Here is a 10,891-nt window from a genome sequence, read left to right as displayed (position 1 = left end):
CCTCCATTTCAACAGCATCATCATCATCAACATACCGAAACACATTATCATCAAAATCACATGGGAGCTCCACCTTCTCAACAGTGTAATCATCATCAAGTACAAGCATCCCAGCAATCGGTTTCCCCTCCAAAAGCTCCAATGAGGCAAACCCTCCCGTTGAAACATGGATCATCTTGTCCGCAAGCCCCAATTTTTTAACAACGGCAACAATACTGTCACGCACTATGATTCTTGTTATTCCACGTTTATTTTGCAATAGACTGGATAATAATATATATATATATATATATATATATATATATATATATATATATATGCGAAGAAAAATTTAGATGGAAAAACATCAACCAACAAAACAAAACTATACATCTTCAAACTACACCAGAAATATAATCATTTAAACAAGATCTTCATTTATACTGTTGTTCCAGCAGCAAATTCGTCAATCTCGAACCCTCCCATAGGTCCATTCCAAATGATAGTTTTTGCGTCATTTAGTGTTGTGCTAAAATGCTCTATAGTTTTTGGTCCAATATCTAATCCGATACAGTTTTTTGGAATATTATTAGATGGTTCAACAATCTGGAAGGCCAAAGAAAAAAATTGGACCAGTGAGCAAAAGTCAAGACAGCTGCAGAACAAGATATATAGAACAGCCAAAACCATTTTACCTGACGTTGTAGCACCACGAGCAAACCATTCTGCTATTACAACATTAGTAGGAAACACTAGATGTACGCGTCTTGTATGTGCCGCCTTCACAATTAATCTCGCTCGACCAAGCATGTCCTCCTCCACAAGTGAGTTTCCCAACAGAGAAACCTTTGGCCTTAAAGAAAGTAAATATCAGACCGCCGCCAAGGAATAAAATGTCAACCTTCTTCTCTAAAAGGTTCTCTATCACGCCCATCCTAGTTGAAAGCCTTGAACCACCAACAATCGCATAAAATGGCCTCTTTCGATATGCTACATCTTCAAAAAGATACCGAAGTTCCTAAAACCATCAAATTAACCCTTCAGTTGTGCTAATTTTCAGTGCAAACTAATGTCCAAACATTACATTTCACAGTCCAAAATTCGTAATCCGTACCTTTTTCATAAGGAGTCCAGCAACTGCTGGTTTCAAATGTTCAGTAACCCCCACCGGTGGAAGCATGTTCTCTGTGTGCAGTCCTAAAACAATCATTGACATACAAATCTGCAAGAGACGCTAGCTTCTTTGCAAACTCGCGCTTATCCGCCAACTCTCCTATGTGGAATCTCACATTTTCCAGCAGCAGAACCTCTCCTGGCGGCAATTTACAAATCATAGCCTCAACTTCTTGACCATGCAATCATCCGCCATGCCGACCTGCAGGAGGTTAAATTGGAGTAGCGGATAGCCTCTTTAGACAGGGCTTAAAGAAACAATAGCAAGAAATAAGCAATAGAACGGGAACAGACCTCAACTTTTGATAGCTCTGATAGTCTTGCAGCAAGTGGCTTCAAGCTGTACTTTTTAGTTTTTTTTTAATTTTATTATCCTGGAACCAGCAATTCAGATGATCAAAATGCAGGAAAAGAAAGATAGAGAAAATTCGGACACTGTAGATGGTGAGAGTAAATCCACGAAGAAAATGCATAATTATACAAAGTCTATGGAAATTCAACTACAGAATGATGCTACTCCTAACAAGAAGTACCATAGTATAACAGCTCAACTCCGATGTATGAGAAAACGGGGAGCATAAAAGAAAGGCGATCACAGGATTAGAAAGGTGGCAAGGGCACATAAGCAGATTGCTCGATCAATGCTCCCATTAGACGTCTTAAGAGTTCCTAGCAAAATATATGACGGTCTTCAACACGCGCGTACACACATATATATCCAAAATATTTGTCGAGGTTAACGGGTCAGGCGACCCCTCAGAAAATTCATAATAAATAGAAGTAGTATATGAAATGAGAAAAACCGTCAGAAAGGGGCAGAGACAAAGGGGTGCTTCGTCGGAAAAGAAGGTATGCATGGGCATCACATAAAAGACAGTATTTTAAGGGTTTGAACAAATTTCAGGCGTATCATGTGGTTTGGGCGAGGAAAAGGCAGAAAAACCAACAAAGCAAATTGAAATAGTCAGAAAATAGTGAATCAGGAGATAGAATCCACCGTACAAGAGAGAAGGGAAGCCATAATAATAATAATAATAAAAATTCCAGGTGATTATGTCATGAAGGGAGGTTTGGATCAACGGTTACGCTGTCTTCATGTGATCTACAGGTCACGGGTTCAAGTCGCAGAATCAGCCTTATCTCCATGTGATCTACAAGTCACGGGTTCGAGCCGCGGATCAGCCATTGATACTTGTACCAGGGTAAGTTGCCTACATTACGCCCCTTGGAGTGCGACCCCTACCATGCGTGACCGTGGGAGCACCGGACTGCCCTTTGCCAGGTGATTATGTCATGTTAGCATCTGTAAGTAGCTGAAAACATTTTTTCGCCGAATCCTACTATGCCCACAAAAAATGAAGTTGAGGTTTATTTTGTTTGTCCTGACTGCAGTTGCTGGCTTGAGGTTAAATTGACCAAAAGAGAAAATAACCTATTACCTAGAAGATACCCATTAACCGCCTCTAAGCAGAATACGTTTGCAAAACAGTAAGCAAGCGACATGTAAGAATACAAAATATGAGCCAAGCAAAGGCAATCAACATATCCCTACACAAAAATAAATAAATTTGTTGAACTCGATGACCCAGACCCCACGATGTGGCATAATATTGTTATTGAACTTGATGGCAGAGAGACAGATAATTTAGAAATCTAAGAATTTCTAGAAAAAACCAAATAAAGGTATTTAACTGTTACAAGTGGATATATATATACCAGAGACCTGCTCAACGACCATATATAGAAAGCAGATATATATCGCTATAATTATTTAAAAACTCACCGACTTCCAAATATGTCACCTGGAGATATCCCAACGTCTGATCGAATAATTCCATGCCCCCATGTTAGAACAGTGAGATGGAAAGGTATTTAACTGTGTGAAAGGTGCAGAAGAGGATATATCTCCATTAAGCCGAGGAAATCTTATTTAAAAAGCATAAAATATAAAGATTAGGCAGGCTCCCACTTTGGCAAGAACGATATTTATATCTATCTATCTATCTATCTATCTATATCTATATCTATCTATAGTATTATAAAAGCACGAATAATATCCCCGAAATATTGATAGACTTTTATGACCTTCATTATTTATATAATTTCAGAATATAATTGTAAATTTCCTAAGACTACATTTCTTTTCCATTCAAACTACACCTACGTTTGAGCCTAAAAAGTCGACCGCATGAAGTCGCTTTTGAGTCAATTTTTTTATTCTTCTTTTAACTCCATCGTTTTGGACTCTACTCCTTGTCAACTACTTCTTGGTAGCCAACTACTTGTATTTTTCTACAAATATGTTTAGTTATTTTATTTTTTTAGTCCACAAATGGTTAATATACTTATGGTATTTCCATAAACTAAAGACAGCGAGGAACCAAACTTTGTATTTTATAAAATCTGCTTATGGTATTCCATAAATTGGACTCTCCTTACCGCCTACTACTTCTTGGTAGCCTACTCTTTCTTGAACAACAGTTTGCGCCCACTTCTTCTTCGACAACAATATGCTTCTATAGTAGTCACCTTTTTTAGACAACAGTATGCTTTGTTTAACTTTTCTTCTCCGGTTTGAAAGTGATTCAGATTTATTACATGAATCCATGTAAAAAAAAAAAGAATAAGTCAGTTATTCCTATAAAAGACGTCACTGTTCCACATTATCCATTGTAGAAAGAAGCAAAGATCTCCAATGATATTATTAGTTCTCTTTATTGTTCTTAATTTTTAGCAATTGAGTAATGCTTTGAGTTGAGGTCGTGTATATGACTTAGAGAGAGATGATATGGTTTAGAAATTCTATGAAAAGCAAAAATAAAACAATGACATCTTAACTTTTATTTTAATTGTTTTTGTGTCTTCTTTTTTATTTTTGTCATATTTTTTAGTTTTGAATATCTAAGTCTTATACATTGACGTAAAAATTAGGTTTAAATTTTGTATATTAACAAATCAATGGTTTGTGCAATTTCAAAGTATCATGTTAGGTGTAACCATATTTATTTTCAGCATTTAAAAGATTTGTCTCATATTTTCCATGTCAACCGTTTTACCGTCGCTTACCGCTAATGCTTTTGTCCGATTGAATTTCTATTAATCTAATTGTCGGAATATTAAGTCATCTTTTTGACAATATCTAATAAGTTATCTTGCTTATCAATACATTATTTGCTATATTGAGCATTTTCATACCTTATAGATAATATATAGATTATTCGACCAAATTAGATATTGACAAGGACCACATGTTATAGATAATATTTGAAGTCAATACAACTAATAATTAATTCTCTTTCTGAGTTAGTAGTGGAATGCAATACTATACTAATTCAAATTGGACAATCCCACATGTTTTAAGAGTTCCAAAACCATATCGATCACATGTAGACAAGAACATTATGAGGCATAGTATTGAATGGATTCAAGGTATGAAAGGTAACTTTTAGGGATTACACTATTTCAGGGAATGAAAACTAAAGTACCGGTAGTGCAAGGAAATTGTTCGAGCTAACTACAAAAATATTTCCTCTTTTACCATTTTATGTTTATACTAAAAAGTCTTCAAATCTTATGAAAAATATTTTCACAAAGGAATCAAACACACAAATCTACCCAAATAATAAAATTGGCATGCGAAACCAAAATTGAAGCTTTTGAGCATTTTTTTTGGTCTTTTCTTTGTTTTGAATAACTCAAATATATCAAGTGTCAATTCTACTTAAAGTTAGAAAATCCATCACTTAATCGTGCAGTTTAGACTTAAGAAAAATTTACTAAAATATATTGTAACACTATATGTCCCGATACATGTTCGTAATACTTTCGAATTTAAAAGACAACTAATCTTACTCTGAATATAAGATCGCGTTTGCTTTATAACTGAATTTGTAATATACACATTATCCAAAAAAAAAAATATACACCAAACACATTATCTGCACAGAAATAGTAGGCAAGATATGATTACAATCTATATTTGACTACTCTACAAATACATATAATATATAACCAACATAATGAAATTGATCATCATTGTTGGTTCATACGACTGCCAATCATTTTGAATTAAATATTATGTTAATGTGATGATAGTAACTTGCAACATTTAAAAGGTTATTGCATTTTTTCTATGCCAATTGCTTTTTACATGATTCTTTCTTCTTATATACTTCTACATTTGTTTTAATTTACTATTCTTTCGTATAAATACTTAACTAAGATTCTACGTGCGATAGAAACTAGTTATTATAAAAGCATGAATACAATGTCGGTTTACAAAAATAACCTTATAACATTAAGCATAATAACTCAGAATAAAAGGACATAACTGGAATTTTAGACATTAGCCTTATAATCCTATTAGTTTTAGGACATAATATTACACGTTAGGAATCCTATTAGTATAATTACTTTCCACGTTAAAAATTTCAATTACTAATTTAATTTGAAAACGTATTATAATGTCCTATTACTAATTTAATTTGAGAATGTAATATATCGTCCAAATCTATTTAGAAAAAAAGAGAGCCTATATTATTATAAATGCACGATATAATATTGATATAGCAAAATAGTCCTAAATATATTAAATATAAGAACTCATAGGTAAAGGATATAATAAAATAACCTTTTTTTTTTTTTGGACTACAAGACCTTCTATGTTGATTTTTTTAATATTTAATATTTTAAAAATAATAAATTTTGTCTATGAAATTCTTATTAAAAGTATGTATAAATTAAATTAATTTTATAAGAATCCTCCATATTGGCTACATTACCACTTCCGAACATCCAATACCAAGAAAAAAAATAAAAGTACTATTAAATGGATTGCATAAAGAGTTAAAATTGCGGGGAAAAAATCCCCATAATATATTTTTATATTATATTTGAATTATTTTTCTATTCAGATAGTCTATTTTTAATTTATTTTTTGTGTAACATCAACAACTAAGAAAATATTTAAGAATATAAATGTGTGAGAAAGAGAAAGTAAAATGGTTGGCAAGAGTCAATATCACTAATGATTCTGCAAACATAAAGATCTAAAAGTGAAATGTCAGATCTATCTTTTTACTCTTTGAAAATAAAATTATGGTGGATAAAATAATAATTAAGATTAAATCTTTAACTAATAGTAAGAATCTGAATCAAAATAAAATAAATTATTTTTTATGTTAAGACCAAACAATAAAATCTTTCAATTAAATATTTAGCAAGAGAATCCAATTTAACTATTTTTCAAAATTCATCATATGAGTAAAATTATTTTCAAGTTAAAAAAAAAAATCTTAACGTACATAAACTTATTCCATAAAACGAGCGTTATATATATTTAAAAAAACTAGAACACAAACTTAAAAGCAAAAAGTTAGTATAGTATTGAGAATCAAACGACCATACATTTGTCTGATGAAGCCCAATCAAACCTAAATCCTTAACAAGAACAAGCTTTCAAGACTATATTTGTAACGACCCGGCCGGTCATTTTTGGAATTTATGCCCCGATCCCCTATTAACTGCTTTCCCCAAGTTTATTTCTACTATTTTGTTTTGCCGGGATGTTTGGTTTTGAGTTTCGGAGAGTTTTGGGACACTTAGTCCTTAAATGAGAGTTTAAGTGTTGGAAAGTTGACCGTAGTCGGAACAGTGTGAAGATGGCCTCATAATGGAAATTTGATGGTTCCGTTAGCTCCGTTAGGTTATTTCGGGATTAGGGGCGTGGTCGGGTTGTGTTTTGGAGGTCCGTAGCTAATTTAGCCTTGAAATGCAGAAAGGTCAAATTTTGAAGTTTCCGGTTCGATAGTGAGATTCTGATTCGAGCGTCGGAATGGAAATCCGAGAGTTGCAGTAGTTCCATTATGCCATTTGGGACGTGTGTGTAAAATTTCAGGTCATTCGGACGAGGTTTGATAGACTTTTTGATCAAAAGCGTATTTTGAGAAATTTGGAGTTCTTAGGCTTGAATCCATGGTTAATTTGAGGTTTCGATGTTGTTTTAGGTGTTTTAAGGATTGGTACAAGTTTGGGGAGTAGTATTAGACTTGTTGGTGCCTTTGGTTGAGGTCCCGGGGGCCTCGGGATGAATTCGGATGGTTGACGGGAAATTTAGAAGATGTTGCAGTTGCTGTATTTTTTTTTGTTGTTTCTGGTATTTTGCATCTGCGGTAGGGGGACCGCAGAAGTGGCGCCGCAGAAGCGGCTAAGGGGCTGCAGAAACAGAATTTGGAAATTCCTCAGGAACCGCAGATGCGGTGAGATTTTCATAGAAGCGCAACCGCTCCTGCGGTTATAGTTCCGCAGATGCGGAACCTGGCATTTAAATGAAAGTCGCAGATGCGACGTAGTTTCCGCAGATGCGGTCCCAGGGCCCGCAAATGCGGGAATCACTGGGCAGAACCTATAATTAGTTGCCTTTGCGAAATTGAGCCATTCTTTCACCATTTTCATCCGGGTTTGAAGCTTTTGAGAGATATTTTTGAGGAAAACAAAGGGGAATCGCTTGGAGGTAACGTCATTGACTTCATAACTCGTTTTTATGTGATTAAAGACCTAATTAGTGGTGGAAAACTTGTGAAAAGTGGGTAATTAGGGCTTGAGTTTAAGAGACCTAAAAAGGGGTATTTGAGGGGTCAATTGAACTCCGATTTCAGTGTTCTTGGTAAGTATGAACTCGTGAGAGTATGAGGATTCCGAAAATATAAATTTTACCCAATTCTGAGACGTGGGCTTGAGGGGCGTTTTGGTCATTTTACGTAATTTCGCGTATTAGCTTAGAATTTAATTATAGAATCAGTTACTTGAAGTGTTATTTTTATTATGAAATTTAATTGAATAGATTTTGGCCATTTGGCGTCGGATACTCGTGGCAAAGGCGTGGTTTCGGGTTGACTTGCACTTGTTCTAGGTAAGTGGCTTGCCTAACCTTGCGTGGGGGAACCTTCCCCTTAGGATTGATATTGTGGTAATTGAAATGCCTCGTACGTGAGGTGACGAGCGCGTATTTGTGCTAATTGTTGGAAATCCAGCTTTTCATTAAAAATAGCCTTGAATTGTGTTCTTCCTTTTCTTGCTTACTATGTTTGGAAACTAAACCTACTGTCGCCTAGAGAAGCATGTCTACTTGACTAAATTGCTCTATTTGCCTTAACTGCCTTAATTGTATTACGTGAACCATGCTAGGTTAGGATTACCTGCTTCACATTTGATCTGAAATTGATTGAATTGAATTCGTGTTGTTGCTGCGTATTTACTTTGGGACTATGGGACGGTATCCCGGGAGCTCCCCTGCATGTTTACTTTGGGACTATGGAATGGTATTCCGGGAGATCCCCCTGCACTTTACTTTGGGACTACGGGACGGTATCCTGGGAGCTCCCCTCTATGTTTACTTTGGGACTACGGAATTGCATTCCGGGAGATCCCCCTGCACATTTATGAGTTGGACTACGAGACTGCACCCGGGAGATCCACTGGATATGATATTTATATTTGGGGACTACAGGACGGTATCCTGGGAGATCCCCGGTTTTATCTTGGAGCTGAGCTGTATTCTCTTACTGTGTTTTACTTGCCTCTGTTATAGTTGTTGTTGTCCTTTATATCTTGTGTTACTTATTTACACTGTTTATTTCACACTGTTAAACCTTATATCTTATTTAACATCAGTAGGGCCCTGACCTTCCTCGTCACTACCCAACCGAGGTTAGGCTTGGCACTTACTGAGTATCGTTGTGGTGTACTCATGCCCTTCCTGTGCTTGTTTTTCATGTGCAGATCCAGGTACCTCTACTCAGGCTTACCATTCTTGAGGCGAGACGATTCTACGGGACTTCGAGGTATATCTGCCGCGTCCGCAGACCGAGGAGTCTCTTTCTAGTCCTGCATTTAGTATTTAGCCCTTCTGTAATTTTTTGTTCTTGCTAGACATTCCAGAGATTAGAGCTGTGTAGTGTTTTCTCAACTTGTGGATCCGTGAGTTTTCGGGTTTTGGGATAGTGTATCAGATTTTGAAAAGTTGTGTGTATATGCCGAGCAGCATTTAAATACTATTTCTTTCAGTTATTCGGCTTTTGATTATGTATTCCGCAAGATTAGTTGTTTTCTGCATTTGTTAGGCTTACCTAGTCGTAGAGACTAGGTGCCGTCACGATAGTTCACGGAGGGCGAACTGGGGTCGTGACAAGTTGGTATAAAAGCTCTAGGTTCATAGGAGTCATGGATCATAAGCCGGTTTATTAGAGTCTCGCTGATCGGTACGGAGACGTCTGCACTTATCTACGAGAGGCTATGTAACTGTTAGGAAAAATTTCACTTCATTTGAGTTCCTTGTGGTGCGAGATTTTTGATATCCCAATTCTAAACTTCTGTCTTTCTATTCTCTCACAGATGGTGAAGACACGTGCTACTCGAGATGACCAGGCACCCGTGCCCCCTACTGGAGCCGTCAGAGGCCGGGGCCAGGGTAGAGGCCGAGGACGCACTCGTGGTGCAGCCAAAGCACCCGCGTGAGCTGTCGCCGAGGTACCACCAGCAGTACCAGCCGGAGTCTAGACACCTGATACGTCTGCCACTACTACTCCAGCACTCCAGGAGACTTTGGCACAGTTTATGAGCATGTACACCACTTTGGCTCAGGCAGGGTTGCTTCCCCTTACTGCAGCCACATCCCAGGCCGAGGGAGGAGCGCCGACTCCCGCCGCCCGCACTCCTGAGCAGCGAGTGCATGTTGATTAGGTTCTAGAGGTTATTCCTGCACCGCCTGCAGTGCCAGTTCAGCCCGAGGACAGGGCAGCGGCTTCAGAGGATGAGCAGCAGAGACTTGAGAGGTTCAAGAAATATGATCCTCCTGTATTCAGTGGGTTAGCATCAGAGGATGCCTTGGGATTTCTGGAGGAGTGCTACCGTATTCTCCGTACTATCGGCATATCAAGATCAAGCGGGGTTTCCTTCACTACTTTCCAGCTTCGAGGAGTCGCCTATCAGTGGTGGCGTGCTTATGAGTTAGACAGTCCGGATGAGGCAGCTTCCCTGACTTGGGCTCAGTTTTCAGATATGTTCACGAGGGAGTATGTCCCCGAGAGTCTTAGGGACGCCTGGCCCGCAGAGTTTGAGCACTTGCGCCAGGGTACTATGACTGTCTCGGAGTATGCTGTCTGTTACATCAACTTGGCTAGACATGCACCAGCTTTGGTTTCTACGGTTCGCGAGAAGGTTCGCCTCTCGCCGGTTCATTGAGGGGCTTATTCCCAGCACTAGATCTAGCATGGATCGTGAGTTAGAGATGGATATATCTTATCAGCAGGTGGTGAGCATTGCTAGGAGGATTGAGGGTATGCATGCTAGGGACAGAGAGGAGAGGGAGGCCAAGAGGTCTCGAGAGTCGGGCCATTATTCTGGTGCCCGTGCCCCAGCTGCAGGTCGTCATGGTAGGGGTCATATGGGCCGCCCCGTTCATTCAGCTCTTCCAGCAGCCAGTGGTATTCCAGCTCCACCTAGGCCTCAGGAGCCTTATTATACACCTCCAGTCTCTAGTGCGCCTCCTGCACGGGGTGTTGATACCCAATTTTTCCCTAGGATTTTCTTTTTTATACTCAAAATACTTTCAAAATGACATACATATATATGAGCATACCCAAGTGTTTTGGTATTTTTCCAAGTTTTTTTTTTAAAAAAAAAAGATTTTTTAAAAACCAATTTATTGTCTATTTTAATACTACAAAATTCTTCCCAAAAT

At 37.7% G+C, this 10,891-nt stretch overlaps 1 pseudogene; it reads right to left on the bottom strand.

Annotated features, from left to right (window-relative positions):
* LOC109233588 lies at positions 326-1,503 on the bottom strand (annotated as a pseudogene).

The sequence above is a fragment of the Nicotiana attenuata genome, chromosome 10 (genome assembly GCF_001879085.1).
Source record: "Nicotiana attenuata strain UT chromosome 10, NIATTr2, whole genome shotgun sequence".
In the NCBI taxonomy this organism is placed as follows: Eukaryota; Viridiplantae; Streptophyta; class Magnoliopsida; order Solanales; family Solanaceae; genus Nicotiana; species Nicotiana attenuata.
Note: the sequence above shows the minus strand (reverse complement) of the source record. Positions and strands in the feature narration are given on the sequence as shown.